The following is a 16,654-nucleotide window of genomic DNA, read 5'->3' on the forward strand; positions in this document are numbered from 1 at the left end:
GAGCTGTGTTCAGCCGTGCTTACCTGCTCCAGCGTGACTGACGCATCTCCCTAAAATGCACGCACTTGACTACACATCATCGCAAGCGCATCTATAAAGGTTCTTTCTGTTATACTGATGTCCCATGGCTATGTAAAAATAAGAACCAAGTCGATCCTTTGCAAATTGAATAGTGTCCCAGAAATAGTTAATGCTCGCATTTCTAGGAAATTTCGTGACGTCTCTGCTTGTATGCATCTAAATATTTGCTCTAACAGAACGTGTTTACGAAAATAGCCCAGAATAAGGTCGAATTCATTCTTCCTCTTGGCCCTAACGTGGCATGCCGTCCATCCCGTCTTACCCTTCCAGCTTTCAACATATACAAACGCTCTCACTGCTAGACATTTCCCTTTAGGTTGGGCAGTCATCTACTCCCAACATATGACCAGAGCGCCCTCAGTGGATCGACGTCACTCTCAGAATTGTTGTCCAAAGACTGACCCGTACCTCTCGGCACAAATGCGTTACTGTTTCTGGTCTGGACCTGCATGCTTGCTCGCTTTTCTACACACATCTTCAGACTTTGTCATTACAAGAACATATCTAATTTCGCATGGTTTGCTGGAGTATCATACCATTTTCATGTACCTCTTGATATCAAGCACATATCAGCATCGCTTGCATAGCAGTATTGGTCGTGCAACATAATTCTGAACACACAGATTGGAAATTTTCTCTAGAAACCCTAAACTTCAGCTAGGTGGAGCGTGCTGTAAACCACTGGGTGACTGGAAACTAATCCTGTCTGCGAGGACCTTTACGTGAAAAAGCTCGACAAAAGAAAAATGGAGTAAACTGATATTTCCAGTTGCTAATATCGATGTCAGTGATGTAACAGATTCCATATCATCCCTATAATTAACAAAGTCAGATAAGGTGTTTCTCATGTCTAGAGAACCAGCAAATGTGTCCTCCACCTGCTAGATGTACTCACCACAATCGATGTTCTCTCAACTAAATATATACGCGAAATGTGAAGAAGCAGTCAACCAAACAATTTACATGGGCAAGACTAATTGCCAAGTGCAAACAAACGTCCATATTGAACCTTCTCAAATGTTCACACTATCACGAAAGCTGTCCAACACACACAACTGTATTGTATTGTATGTTAACCGGGGACCTAGAAACGATGGAGAGGCTCGGTCCCCACCGCAGCCTCAGTTGTCCACAACCCCACGACGACTACCGCAGTCCACTTCACCCCTCGACCACCCCACACCGAACCCAGTGTTATTGAGTGATCGGCCCCCACAAGACCCCAGCAGGGAACGTCTGACACCAGAAGAGTATAACCTCTATGTTTGAGTGGTACAGTAATGGTGGTGTATGCGTACGTGGAGAACTTGTTTGTGCAGCAATCGCCGACATAGTGTAACTGAGGCGGAATAATGGGAACCAGCCTGCATTCGTTGACGTAGATGGAAAACCGCCTAAAAACCATCCACAGACTGGGAGATTCACCGGACCTCGACACAAATCCGCCGGGCGGATTGGTGCCGGGGACCAGGCACTCCTTCCCACCCGGAAAGCCATGCGTTAGATCGCATGGCCAACCGGGGGGCCAACGCATATTAAGTATTAGTTCACTATTCGATCGTCTAGAGGACTACACTGTTAATTCATCTACATTACTGCATTCAACAGCTCTCTCCATTCACATTCTCCCTGCCATTAGCGGGAATCGTGAATCATTCCCATCACAGGCCACGCATAGACAGAATCATACTAGGAAAAAACCGGCCTCATATATATTTGATCGCTATACTTACAATTAAGTGTTGCGATAGCGGTCCCAATTGAATGACATTCGACAATGAGTGAAGTATCGGAAATACACACTGCTGACAGTTCTATCTCTGGAAATAGAAATCTCTTTACCACTCTCATGACTTGGTATAGTCTCCCCTTTGCTATCACAGTATTCCAAAGTCCTTCCCCCCCATGAACCGTGGACCTTGCCGTTGGTGGGGAGGCTTGCGTGCCTCAACGATACAGATAGCCGTACCATAGGTCCAACCACAACGGAGGGATATATGTTGAGAGGCCAGACAAACGTGTGGTTCCTGAAGAGGGGCAGCAGCCTTTTCAGTAGTTGCAGGGGCAATCGTCTGGATGATTGACTAAACTGGCCTTGAAACACTAACCAAAATGGCGTTGCTCTTCTGGTACTGCGAACGGCTGAAAGCAAGGGGAAACTACAGCCGTAATTTTTCCCGAGGGCATCCAGCTTTACTGTACGATTAAATGATGGCGTCCTCTTGGGCCTGCAGATGACGAAGAAATTGATGAAATGTATGATGAGATAAAAGAAATAATTCAGGTAGTGAAGGGAGTCGAAAATTTAAGTCGTGGGTGACTGGAATTCGTCAGTAGGAAAAGGGAGAGAGGGAAACATAGTAGGTGAATATGGATTGGGGCTAAGAAATGAAAGAGGATGCCACCTGGTAGAATTTTCCGCAGAGCATAACTTAATCATAGCTAATACTTGGTTTAAGAATAATGAAAGAAGGTTGTGTACATGAAAGAACCCTGGAGATATTAAAAGGTATCAGATAGAATATATAATGGTAAGACAGAGATTTAGGAACCAGGTTTTAAATTGTAAGACGTTTCCAGGGGCAGATGTGGACTCTGACGACAATCTATTGGTTATGAACTGTAGATTAAAACTGAAGAAACTGCAAAAAGGTGGGAATTTAAGGAGATGGGACCTGGATAAACTGAAAGAACCAGAGATTGTACAGAGTTCCAGGGAGAGCATAAGGGAACAATTGACAGGAATGTGGGAAAGAAATACAGTAGAAGAAGAATGGGTAGCTTTGAGGGATGAAACAGTGAAGGCAGCAGAGGATCAAATAGGTAAAAAGACGAGGGCTAGTAGAAACCCTTGGGTAACAGAAGAAATGTTGAATGTAATTGATGAAAGGAGAAAATATAAAAATGCACTAAATGAAGCGGGCAAAAAGGAATACAAACGTCTCAAAAATGATATCGACAGGAAGTGCAAAATGGCTAAGCAGGGATGGCTAGAGGACAAATGTAAGGATGTAGAGGCTTGTCTCACTAGGGATAAGATAGATACTGCTTACAGGAAAATTAAAGAGACCTTTGGAGAAAGGAGAACCACTTGCATGAATATCAAGAGCTTTGATGGAAGCCCAGTTCTAAGCAAAGAAGGGAAAGCAGAAAGGTGGAATGAGTATATAGAGGGCCTATACAAGGGCGATGTACTTCAGGATAATATTATGGAAATGGAAGAGGATGTAAATGAAGATGAAATGGGAGATATGATATTGCGTGAAGAGTTTGACAGAGCACTGAAAGACCTGAGTCGAAACAAGGCCCTCGGAGTAGACAAAATTCCATTAGAACTACTGACGGCATTGGGAGAGCCAGTCCTGACAAAACTCTACCATCTGGTGAGCAAGATGTATGAGACAGGCGAAATACCCTCAGACTTCAAGAAGAATATAATAATCCCAATCCCAAAGAAAGCAGGCGTTGACAGATGTGAAAATTACCGAACTATTAGTTTAATAAGACACAGCTGGAAAATACTAACACGAATTCTTTAGAGACGAATGGAAAAACTGATAGAAGCCGACCTCGGGGAAGATCAGTTTGGATTCCGTATAAATGTTGGAACACGTGAGGCAATACTGACCCTACGACTTATCTTAGAAGAAAGATTAAGGAAAGGCCAACCTACGTTTCTAGCATTTATAGACTTAGAGAAAGCTTTTGACAATGTTGATTGGAATACTCTCTTTCAAATTCTGAAGGTGTCAGGGGTAAAATACAGAGGGCGAAAGGCGATTTGCAATTTGTACAGAAAACAGATGGCAGTTATAAGAGTCGAGGGACATGAAAGGGAAGCTGTGGTTGGGAAGGGAGTGAGACAGGGTTGTAGACTATCCCCGATGTTATTCAATCTGCATATTGAGCAAGCAATAAAGGAATCAATAGAAAAGTTCGGAGTAGGTATTAAAATCCATGGAGAAGAAATAAAAACTTTGAGGTTCGCCGATGACATTGTAATTCTGTCAGAGACAGCAAAGGACTTGGAACAGCAGTTGAACGGAATGAACTGTGTTATGAAAGGAGGGTATAAGATGAACAGCAACAATAGCAAAACGAGGATAATGGAATGTAGTCGAATTAAGTCAGGTGATACTGAGGGAATTAGACTAGGAAATGAGACACTTAAAGTAGAAAAGGAGTTTTGCTATTTGGGGAGCAAAATAACTGATGATGGTCGAAGTAGAGAGGATATAAAATGTAGACTGGCAATGGCAAAGAAAGCGTTTCTGAAGAAGAGAAATTTGTTAACATCGAGTATTGATTTAGGTGTCAGGAAGTCGTTTCTGAAAGTATTTGTGTGGAGTGTAGCCATGTATGGAAGTGAAACGTGGACGATAAATAGCTTAGACAAGAAGAGAATAGAAGCATTTGAAATGTGGTGCTCCAGAAGATTGCTGAAGATTAGATGGGTTGATCACATAACTAATGAGGAGGTATTGAATAGAATTGGGGAGAAGAGGAGCTTGTGGCGCAACTTGACTAGAAGAAGGGATCGGTTGGTAGGACATGTTCTGACACATCGAGGGATCACCAGTTTAGTATTGGAAGGCAGCGTGGAGGGTAAAAATAGTAGAGGGGGAGACCAAGAGATGAATACACTAAGCAGATTCAGAATGATGTAGCTGCGGTAGGTACTGGGAGATGAAGAAGCTTGCACAGGATGGAGTAGCATGGAGAGCTGCATCAAACCAGTCTCAGGACTGAAGACCACAACAACAACATATTCCAAAGGCATTTCCTTTGCACATATCAGAACACAAACACCTACTTTATATTCCTGATGCTCAAGGAGAACCTCTCCCCTACTACTAATTTTAATACTTCGCCAATAAATGATTGCTGACGATACAAAGTATTACTGACCAAAAATCAGCGATTGGGGGGGGGGGAGGGGGGGCTGGACATGTCTCACAAGTTTTGTTTCCAGTGGTACCACTGCGTCTTAGAGAGGCATAATCGTCTTACAAACCACCAAATGTTAAAGCATCCGGTATTTGTCTAGACAAATACCATGACACTGAATGTAGACGTGATCGCGGAAGTACATAATGTCAGACCAACTGTGCAGTTACACCTTGCCGACGTCATAACCTCATAATAAACTCACCCAATTTAGAAAGTTATTCGGCTAAGGAACGTGGTATGAAACCAGTATCTCCGACTACCTCACGCCACCGCAGCTAGATATTTCTACAGTGTTTGTAACGCATTCTGTCTCGATGACATGTCAGAGGTTCGGTGGTATATCCACTGGGCTTTAGACGATGCTTTATTGAGAAGGATCCCAAACAGCAGATGGTGTGCTCATTGAGGTCGTAAGAAATGTAGACTAACTCTTCAGATATCTAATGCTACGCTATCCGCTAGAAATGCCGTCTGGGATTTGGAGTCAAGTCCTTCCATTCAAGCACATACCCGCGTTGGATCCTATGGAGAAGTCCTTTAATGATTGCAGCCACTAGTGAATCATATTTCTGGCACTCTCATATCTCGAAATGAGTCACCTCTCTCGAACCTATCTGCTACAGCAAAAATTCCAGCCTCGTCTTAGGTAGTCCCTTCGCATCCTGAAACTGCCCTCTCAGACTCTGCACTACCATCCCTACAGCTTTGTGCGTGCAGTCGTTCAAATGTAAGTCAGAACTGAGTAGAAGTTGGAGGAAACTATATCTACCACTTTCTGCATACCATGTAGAAACAGGCTAAGCAGCATCACTGCGAGAGGACTGTTTTGACTATTCGGTGGAAATGGGAACTGAGACCAGGACAAGGATTTTTGCTCCTACACTGTGGTGCACCCCCAAACTACATGCAAGTACTACAGATCCACGTCAATTCACATCTATCTCCCCAACATGCTATCTTCGTTATTCTGCACCATCCATCAGAGAAAAATTACGAATTTTAAAAGCTCAACTAGCTTCATCCGATAGAGAAGTCGATAAGATTGTTACCACATTTCTCTCTCCCATATACCGAAAACAAATATTTCATGCAAGCTGGTATCGAGCACGTGTGATGATCCTATTATACAGGTATTTATCAACTGCGCACACCAGCATACAGTTTCATCACCTGTACTGTAGGAGGACGATCGTATCCCACAGACTATACTGTAAGTCGCAAGAGACACCCTGTGGCCCTGTCTCGTTTGAAACATTGTTTTTTTTCTGCTATAACACGCTTTGTACACTGCCAAACATTTTGTTTCTCTGCCACGACTTTGAGGTCTGTGTTGGGTTCTAAGCTGACATTAACACATTCTGATCCATGGCCTCTCACAGGCAAGAAGGACATCACCCCAAAGTGCCATTATCCAAGACGTTGCACTGTGACGCAATTGATGTCATTGAAGATGGCTACTGTGACGTCAGCTGAAGACGTGATTAACGTCATTGAAGATGGCTGCTATGACGTCAGCTGATGAAGCGAGTAGCATTACCCAACATGGTCGCAAAGTGCCAAACCCCCCGCCAAGCCCCCATGGCAGGAAGTTTGAACTTTGGAGGGAAGATAGGTCAATTGGGCTACCTCTAGTCGTCGCATGGTGTAAATCATATTGTTACTGCTGTTACCATTACACACCACACACACTGGATGATTTTAAATAAGTCATTTACAACATAAGGAAATTGGAAGAGATTAGCGGTGTTGGTGTGGGTTTCCAAGCTACATTTAACCTCATCTGTCACATTGACAGAATATCTGATTGCTCTGTGTACCATGTAGACTGATTCCTCATATTTCAGTCATGTACGCAATCACTGTTTCGGTGCTAATCATCCCCAGAAGGTGTCACCGCTCCACGCAACTCTTTTTCCAACTCAAACAAGCATTGTCAGTCAGTCATTATATGGTATCCAACAGCCTGCCAGTGGATGGATGGGATGGAAAAGACACCGCCGAAGTAATGAAGTAATAAGCATTACAGTTGATTGTGTGAACAATTTTACAGTAATTTCAACACCGACCAATGATGTGACAGCATGAACCCAATTTGAGTATCATAGCTAAACCAGCCCCTCCCCACTCTGCGAGTATCATTGCGAATGTGAATAGATGACTGTGCAGTACGTCCATGCACTGTTAATTCTAAAACACATCCTTCATCAAAGTATATCAGACAGCACTCTACATATTTCTAACCCTTCGAGCATAGTGCTTAATTTACGATCCATCTCTATGCTGATGGGAGTCACAGAGCATTCTCGCAGTGTTTGGGTAAAATTAGAGCCTGAAACCTCCCCCCCCCCTTCCACTGTCATTGACCATCAAGCCCTCCAGCACCGTTACCAGTTTAATCTGCAATCGACCAGGAGGAGGCCGCTACATTCTATGTCTCGAGAAAGAATGGAGCTTGCCCAGTCCTCACCCATCCAAGTGCACAAGATTCCTCGAGATGCGCCCATGGCTCAGATGGCTCTGAGCACTATGGGATTCAACATCTGAGGTCATCAGTCCGCTAGAACTTAGAACTACTTACACCTAACTAACCTAAGGACATCACATACATACATGCCCGAGGCAGGATTCGAACCTGCGACCATAGCAGTCGCATGGTTCCCGACTGTAGCACCTAGAAGCGCTCGGCCACATCGGCCGGCTATGCGGCCATGTCGAGGAGGTTAGCACTCCTAATCGAAGCATAGTAACAGATTTGAAAGTGTTATGATGTAATAGCAGACGATTAACAGGAAGAAGAAACGGGTGATTTTTAATGCACGATGGAGCACCAGACGGATGGAGTTCAAATGATTTTTACGTAAATCAACCAAGCTATCAATTTTACAGTATTATTCCACAGTCTAAGATCAGTACCAGGAAGGTACTGGTAAACGAGAACATAAACACACGCACTCCTAATGTTACAACGTTCTGCACTTAAAATGGGCTATGATGTTAGATCGCTTGCGTTTCCAACCTAACACTTGTATGGAATGTAGCCCTGTTAATATTCCAATGTAAGAAATATATTACAAGCGGATGACATACATGCTTCTTCCCGGTTTCTCAACGATAAGCTGTTATCGAACCGTAAAACGAAAAAATTACTTCCTCAAAACGTTAGCTGTGTGTGATACGAGCACAATATAGCTTTCCAGAAATGTATAGCGTCCATTGTTCACATCCGATTACAAGTCGTAAATTATACTATGCCTGCATCAGCCCTACATAAAATTATCTTTAGTAACGGGGAATACCTTTTACAAGGATACAGATAATCACATAGCAGCAGCGCCCGACATACCAAAATTAGAGGTCATTCCTCCACTAACTCCGTAAATAGCACATCCGTCAGGCAAATATATATACCATGAGTTCAGTGCCTCACAAGCACCTATCGCAAACTTAGTTATGAAGCTGAAGTCTCGATTTTACACCCGAGATGCTACAGGGGGATGGAGTACATCGCATAAATCATAGTTCGTTTAGATGAATGTTTCACGTTTCATCACACATGAGATGGAAGTTCTCTGATGACTGTCAGGTTTACCGTTAACGATTGCAAGTTGACAGTACTTTAAATTACATACAGAACACGTGGCTGTATATTAGTTGAATGCAGGCTATGTCATGTGACTGATGCATCCTGTCAGAACAGTGGAAAAAATTGGCTTGCAGCAACTTCTCCCTCTCTAGAATGCATCATCAGTCTACAATTAAGTCATGCCTCGTTACAGTTACACCTCAATCGATCACGCTGTCCACTGTTTGTTATCCTTTAACGCAGATGCATGTAAGTCTAGAGGCGGATAGTTGTCTCTCTTCCTGAAAAGCGTCAAATACAGCAGGCAACTGACTTGTATCACGGCCTCGACAGTAACAAAAAAAAATTGACTGCTTCCGTGATCCCTTTGCTTCCATGTCGACGTTTTCTTGGATTCCTCTTGGTGCCGCATATTTGTTCCTATGTAGAAATTGTTTTGCGCCGATCAGAAGATACGCAAGTACTTCCTTTATTTCCCGGCATTTCGCTGTATATTCTGTCAATTTAAACCTATTGCTCACCTCATATTTCGAAAAAAATAATGGCTCTGAGCACAATGGAACTTAACATCTGAGGTATCAGTCTCCTAAAACTTAGAACTACTTAAGTGTAAGTAACCCAAGGACATCACACACATCCATGTGCGAGGCAGGATTCGAACCTGCGGCTGTAGCAGTCGCGCGGTTCCGGACTGAAGCGCCTAGAACCGCTCGGCCACCTCGGCCGGCTCCTCATTTTTCGAAATTTTATCGATTTTGTGACAGTTCCATCCAAGCGATCATGACATAACCTCTCGTTCTGTGTCCTAAAATATCTTGTAAATATAGTACATCTGCCAACACCTAGCCCAAATGTACTGATCGGGAGGAGTAGTATAGCTCTGTACTCGGTTGTATCCAGTCACCTCCACATTTGGAGTGCATTTGCTCTGTTTTCTGTATGTTTTATGAGACACATCCCCCCTCACTGATTTTCGGTCAGTATTATTTTGCATCGTCTGCAATTACTTATTGGCGAAGTATAACACTTAGTAGTGAGGGATGCGTAATAGGTTCCCCTTGAGCATCAGGAATATAAAGTATGTGTTTGTGTTCTCACATGTGCAAAGAAAATGACTTTGGAATACTGTGGTAGCAAAGGGGAGACTATACCAAGTCATAAGAGTGATAAAGATATTTCTATTCCCAGAGTTACAACTGTCAGAAGGGTGTGAGAGGTGGCATGAGCCCCCTCTCATATTTCTATCTTACGATTTTCCTCTCTAATTGCATGCAGTGAAAAGTCGCTATTCCTTCACAAGCGGACTTCCCACGCAGCGTCTCTCGTCACCCGGGTGGTCCAGTGACAGGCGCGCTCTGCTGATCTGGGAAGGGTTAAGCCGACGGGTGTGAGGAAGTCGAGTGAATGCCTTGCAGACGCCGACATTGTCAAAAGACACGCCCGGAGGCGTCTGAAGTAGCGGCTGGGCTAGAGGTTCCGTTACTTCGCAGAAACCTATCGAAAACACTTTCTGGCGGGCTACCAGTGAGGCGTGAGAATGACTTGTGTACCCAGGCAGTTGTGGCGGGAAAATTCCCGCGCTTTCTGCAAAATAGTAACTGTGATTGGCTTGCTCAGGGCATAGCTCCGTGACGTAGCAAAATCAGCGCAGAAATTGGCGCCAAGAATCTCCATTGGTGGAATGGTAGCGCTCAGGCAATAGAGTGAAATTTTCCGCCGGTTTTCGAGTTGCTGATTGGAACGTTTTAACCACGGCCACTGTCGTGGGGGCGGGAATGTTGTGTGTTCGGCCTGTACGGGTGCCCTAGGTAGTCGGCTCTCGCCTTTCGGTCGAGGACGTCGAAGCAACCAGCCATCGCCTCCGGTACGCCAAATCGTGTTCTTGCAGTTAAGAAGACAGCTTGGTAAGGTATGTCCGCAGCACTGGCAGACAGGGATTTTCCTAGGTGGTAATCAGAGCTCAGCAGAGCGCGCCTGTTCGTCTTTTTCTAACTTTGTTCTGTCTTGGGTAGCAGCAATTAATGTTGGGTTGGCTATGTGTTTTCTCTTAAGATTTGAGTTGCAAGGAATTGGCTCCACATACCACTTCGTCATAATCCTCACAATCTAGTTTAGGGACAACTTCACATTCACAGCGTTTGTTTGAGTATCCAATATGAGCCAATTTGATGTATTGTAAATGTTTCATGTGTTTTTGTTTATTATTTTATGTTTAGTCTTAATAAATCATATTGTTATTTTGGACAGAACTTCCATTCTGTTAATCGGTAGAGCAACCCTATCATTCCTCACTATGTTAATGAAACCTTCGTTTATTTAACTTATTTATCAAATTAAATTATTGCAGGTGCCAAACTCTCTTCTACTCCACTGGCAGGGTTGATCAGAGTCAGTTTGCGTATTTTTTTAAATCCTTGTGCAACAGCAAAAGTCGGAGTTAGAATAGGGGGGGGGGGGCTTAGAGCATCATTTACATATGTAGATTCTAGAAGAATTTAGTGTTAAATACACTGCTAGCCCTGGCACCTCGCAGGTGTATTTCCGATACTTCACTCATTGTCGAGTGACATTAAATTGAGACCGCGATCGTAACACTTAATTGTAAGTATAGCGATCAAATATATGAGGCCGGTTTTTTTCTTAGTATGATTCTGTCTATGCGTGGCCTGTGATGGGAATGATTCATGATTCCCGCTAATTGCAGGGAGTGTCTGAATGGAGAGGGCTGTTGAATGCAGGAATGTAGATGAATTAACAGTGTAGTCCTCTAGACGATCGAATAGCGAACTAATACTTAGTATGTGTTGGACAGCTTTCGTGATCACGTGGAAATATGAGAAGATTCGATATGGACGTGTGTTTGCACTGGGTCATTATTCCCACCCACGTAAGTTGTTCGGTTGACTACTTCTTCACATTTTGCGTCTTTATTTAGTTGAGAGAACATCGATTGTGGTGAGTGCCTCTAGCTCATCAGTGTGGGATCCGTACCAGGCCGAGTTTATATAAGGCTTGCTAGTTAATGGAGCCGTCGGCTGGGGTCGCTGTTTTCCAGGGAAAACCAGTCGCAATGTTTCCTGGCGTAGCCAATTGCTGTGTGCTGACAAACGCGCGCGCGCGAAGGCGGCCAGCGATGGTAGCCGCGAGCCGCCCGGAGAAGTGCGGCCAGCGATGTATTTCTCGGCCACGTAAGGGAGCGTGCGTGTGAAGACGGCCAGCGATGGAAGCAGCGGGCCGCCCAGAGAAGTGCGGCCAGCGATGTATTTGGCGGCCGCGTACTGCAGCGCGTTGTTCTGTGTTTGTTAGAAGTGGTGTATACCACACCCCTTCCCCCGTGGGGAAGCGTGGAAACATTGGCTGCGAATGAATGCCACGTCCATGGCGTCCTCCTCCTCCTCCGAAACCTCGGCGTCGGCGGTGAGACTGGGCACAGGAGCATACGGGCGAAAACGCCCCGGCCGGGTCGAAGGTTATAGCGTGCGGACCGCGGCCGCAGAGGAGGCAGTGCAGGAGGAACCAGTGGCATGTCTTCATCGGCATCCGGAGTGACCTGGGGGTAGCGATCGGGGGAGACCTTGGAGCCCCCGGCTGGCTGTGGCTGGGTCTGGTCCACGTCCGGGGAAAGAAGCTTTGGCTGGGAGGCGTCGTCCGTGAGCCGACCTGGGGCTAACTGCGAGGACCACTCTGGCGCGTCCTCCTCTTGTTGGCGTGGGGAATCAGGGGAAGCAGGGGACGGGAGGAGATTATGCCTGGGGGGGGGGGAGGAGAAAAACGATTGGGAAGGCAGGCGAGGGCGAAGCTGATTGGCATGTCGAAGAACCTCCCGGTCGGGAAGTTGAACCCGGAAGACTTTCCTGCCCCTGCCCTGGATGATGGTGGCTGGAATTCAGGCTGGTTGTCGGCCGAATCCCTTCGCCCACACCAGAGTACCTGGTCGGAAACGAGAAGCAGACAGCGACGGAGCCAACCGAGGCGTCGGCAGAAGCAGATTCAAGAAGGTCCGGGGCTGCCGCCCGTGACGAAGTTCCGCCGGGCTTTTATCTCCGACGGGCGTGGACCTGTAACTGCTAAAGAAAAAAGTAAGAGATGCGTCGGGGGAGTTATCCTGGAGGTATTTTTTCATCTGCGTTTTGAAGGTGCGAACCATCCTCTCTGCCTCGCCATTAGATTGAGGATGGAAGGGGGCGTCGGAATGTGGCGAATGCCATGCCGGGCACAGAAAACCCGAAAATCCTCACTGCGGAACTGCGGACCGTTATCCGAGACGAGAACCTCCGGCAGACCTTCAGTGGCAAATATTTTTTCTAAGTCTGCAATAGTGGTGGAGGTGGAAACGGAGTTGCAGCGGACAATATATGGAAACCTGGAATATGCGTCGACGACAATAAAAAACATGGCATTAAACACCGACCCAGCAAAATCAACGTGCACCCGTTCCCAAGGGCGAGCACATGGTGGCCAAGAGGCAAAGGAGTGTCGTGGAGCTGCCTGCTGGCGTTGGCAGGAGGGACACGTCTGCGTGAGGCGTTCAATCTCCTGAGTCATAGCGGGCCAGTATGTGAACCGGCGAGCCAAAAGCTTCGTCCGGGATATCCCCTAATGACCTTGGTGTAACAGGTGCAGAACGTGCTGACGTAAAGACTGCGGAATGACGACCCGTGGATGTCCGTCGTCCGAAAGAAGTAGGACCCCGTCAACCAACTGAAGCTGATGGCGGACAGTAAAGAACTGACGAAACGCCGCAGAAGCCGTGGGAGTTGGTCGTTCGGGCCATCCATTACGCACGTGACGACAGACTTGTCGGAGCACCTCGTCGTTACTGGTTGCGTCCGCTACCCGAGAGCTGGTAATGGGAAACACCTCTACTGCGGCCTGTGCTTCTTCGTCTACGTGAAAACACAGAATTTCCTCTTTGTTGAAATCCAAATCCGGTCCCCATGGAAGGCGGGAGAGGGCATCAGCGTTGACATGCTCGGTTGTGTTGCGAAAGTGGATTTCATACTGGTATCGTGCCAAAAACAAAGCCCAGCGCTGAAGACTGTGAGCAGTCCGGTCAGGGATCTTTGCTGCAGGATTGAATAACGATATGAGGGGTTTATGATCCGTAATGAGGTGAAACTTTGTACCATACACGAACACATGCAACTTCTTTAAGGCGAAGATGATGGCCAGTGCTTCTTTTTCAATTTGGGAATACCGGCGTTGCGTATCGGTTAATGTTTTCGATGCATAGGCCACAGGGTGCTCCGACCCATCTGCCTCCCTGTGAGCCAGGACCGCCCCGATGCCTGTATCCGAGGCATCCGTTGCAATGACGATTTGCTTAGTAGGGTCAAAACGTGCGAGGCACGGAGCCTGCAGTAATTGGGATTTCAACCTGTGGAAGGCGCGGTCGCATGCCGGCGTCCACTCGAAAGGAACCCCTTGTTTGCATAACTGAGACAAGGGTGCAGTTTCCGTCGCAGCCGCGGGTAGGAAGTTTCGGTAATATGAGATCTTCCCCAGAAAGGAACGAACTTGTGTCAGCGTTGTAGGTCGTGGCAGCTTGATGACGACTTCTATATGTTTCTCTAACGGACGAACATCCGAACAGGAGATGACGTGGCCCAGGTACTCAATATCAGGTTGGAAAAAACAACATTTTTCTTTCCTACATTTTAGGCCAGCCTCCCGTAAGACATGGAATAAAGATTGAAGGTTGTGAAGGATTTCCTCCGTCGTACGACCCGTCACCACGATGTCGTCCAAATAGTTAATGCATCCATCCACTTTAAGGACTAATTGTTCCAAAAACCGCGGGAAAATAGCAGGGGCACTGGCTATCGCAAACATAAGGCGTTTCAGACGATATAACCCGTGCGGTGTGTTGAGGGTCAGGAACTGCTGAGACGTGGCATCAAGTGGGAGTTGTAGGTATGCTTCAGTGAGGTCTATTTTCGAGAAGAATTTTCCACCCTTCAATTTGTACAGCAACTCCTCCGGCTTTGCAATAGGATATGTCTCGATCTCTGATTGGACGTTAACTGTTACTTTAAAGTCGCCGCAGAGACGGAGCTGCCCTGACGGCTTCCGAACAACGACGAGGGGAGTAGCCCACTGACTGGAAGGAATAGGCTCAAGAACGCCACTTGCCGTGAGGCGGTCCAACTCCTTCTTCACTTGATCTCTGAGAGCTAAAGGAACGGCACGGGCACGAAAATACCGAGGCCGCGCATTCCGTTTCAGTGTGATGTGTGCCTCAAAATTCTTTGCGGAACCGAGGCCGGGGGTGAACAGGTCTGCATAATCCTGGCAAAGCCTGTCCAGATCCGAGTACGGAACCTCGTCCGACACCAAATTCATAGAATCGTCGATTGAAAAACCAAATTTCCGAAATGCGTCCAGCCCAAATAAATTCTCAGAGGAATCCCTGTTAACGACTAAGGTGACCTGGCGGGTGACATTGTCGTCGGCAAGTCGACTTGACCGCGGACTGGAATGGAATGGTTACCATACGCCATGAGGCGCCGCTGCGTGTCGACCTGTAATTGAATCGGTTTTTTCGCAATCAGGACTTCAATAAAAAGTCTATTGGTGGTCTCCTGATGATCAATAGCGGCGATCAGATTAACATCCATCGGAAGATCCGAAGGTTGCTGCGGCCGGCGGGACTTTCGACACACAGAAGCTAAATGGCCCTCGGAAGAACATTTGTAGCAAAAGGCCCATCGATCAGGACAGTCATCTCGTTGATGTTTTTTAAGACAATCAGGATATGATGGCAAACGTTTTGGCACCCACGACCGGTTTGAGCGGTTGGAGCGAGGTGGCGGATGGGTCTGCTGAGTGGACCGGCGGCCTGCCCGCACTATCGCTATTTCGGAATCACCACTCGTGCGGGCCTTAGCCGCCGGCTCTGATGTGTTTACATTGACTGCTGCGATGTCGACCCATGATTCTAGTTTCTTGCCTGCTGCACGGGTCACCTCGAAGCTTTGTGCCAAATCCAAGACTTTATCCAATGAGGGGTCGACGAGCTGAAGGGCCTCATGTTGGAACTCCCGGACTGGCGTACCCCTGATTATCATGTCCCGGATCATTTCTTCGGCGTAGGAGTCCTTATTTTTAGAGGTAACAAAGTGACATCGTTGCCCCAAGCCTTGCAATTCCTCTGACCACTCTCTATGCGACTGATTCGGCTGTTTCTTCCATTTGTAAAAGGCGACTCGAGATGAAATAACATGGGTATGGCGCTGGTAATATTTAGTGAGCAACGAGCAAATCTCGGTAAAAGTGAGCTCCAAAGGTTTCGATAAGGGGGCCAGTTTGCACAAGAGCCGATAAATCTCAGGTTTAGACTAAGACAAAAACTAAGATTTCATGAGGCCAACTTCAGTTACCTTGAAAGCATGGAAATGTTCCAGCAATCGGGATTCGTAGGCTTCCCAGTCCTCTAACGTTTCTTCAAAAGACGGAGACGGAGGTACTTGCTGCGTGGCCAGCGTCTGCATGAAACCTTGTATAAGTGGCTGGAGGGTGTTGAGTAGCAGCCTGTGGTTCTCGCCCAGATGCTGGAGAAGTTTCTTAAGGAGATCTTCCAACGTCTCCTGGTGCGTGCTCGTCGCCATTTTTATTGGGTTATAACCAGGAATAAAACAATAACCTCTTCAGTCTGGTTTATTATATCACAAATCACTTTTTAACAATTATGTTAGCCAAGCGTCTACCCAGGCTCACACTCAGAAGTAATGCAGAATTAAAGTTTGGTATAACCAATGTCCGAATGTGCATGGCGGGGTGCACGTCCCGTAATTATTCCCAAGTCTAGTGAAGTTCAGTCTCTCCAAGTGAAGTCGCAAGATTTTCCCCGAGCAGCCAGGTAACCTCGAGTGGTGCAGCGAGTCATCCACAAGCAGCTGGAACACGGCGTACTGCACTTCCCGATGAGAACTGTCGTTTGCGGCGGCGGCCGGGTTTATATAAGGCTTGCTAGTTAATGGATCCGTAGGCTGGGGTCGCTGTTTTCCAGGGAAAACAAATCGCAATGTTTCCTGGCGTAGC

The sequence above is a fragment of the Schistocerca cancellata genome, chromosome 4, assembly GCF_023864275.1.
Source record: "Schistocerca cancellata isolate TAMUIC-IGC-003103 chromosome 4, iqSchCanc2.1, whole genome shotgun sequence".
NCBI lineage: Eukaryota > Metazoa > Arthropoda > Insecta > Orthoptera > Acrididae > Schistocerca > Schistocerca cancellata.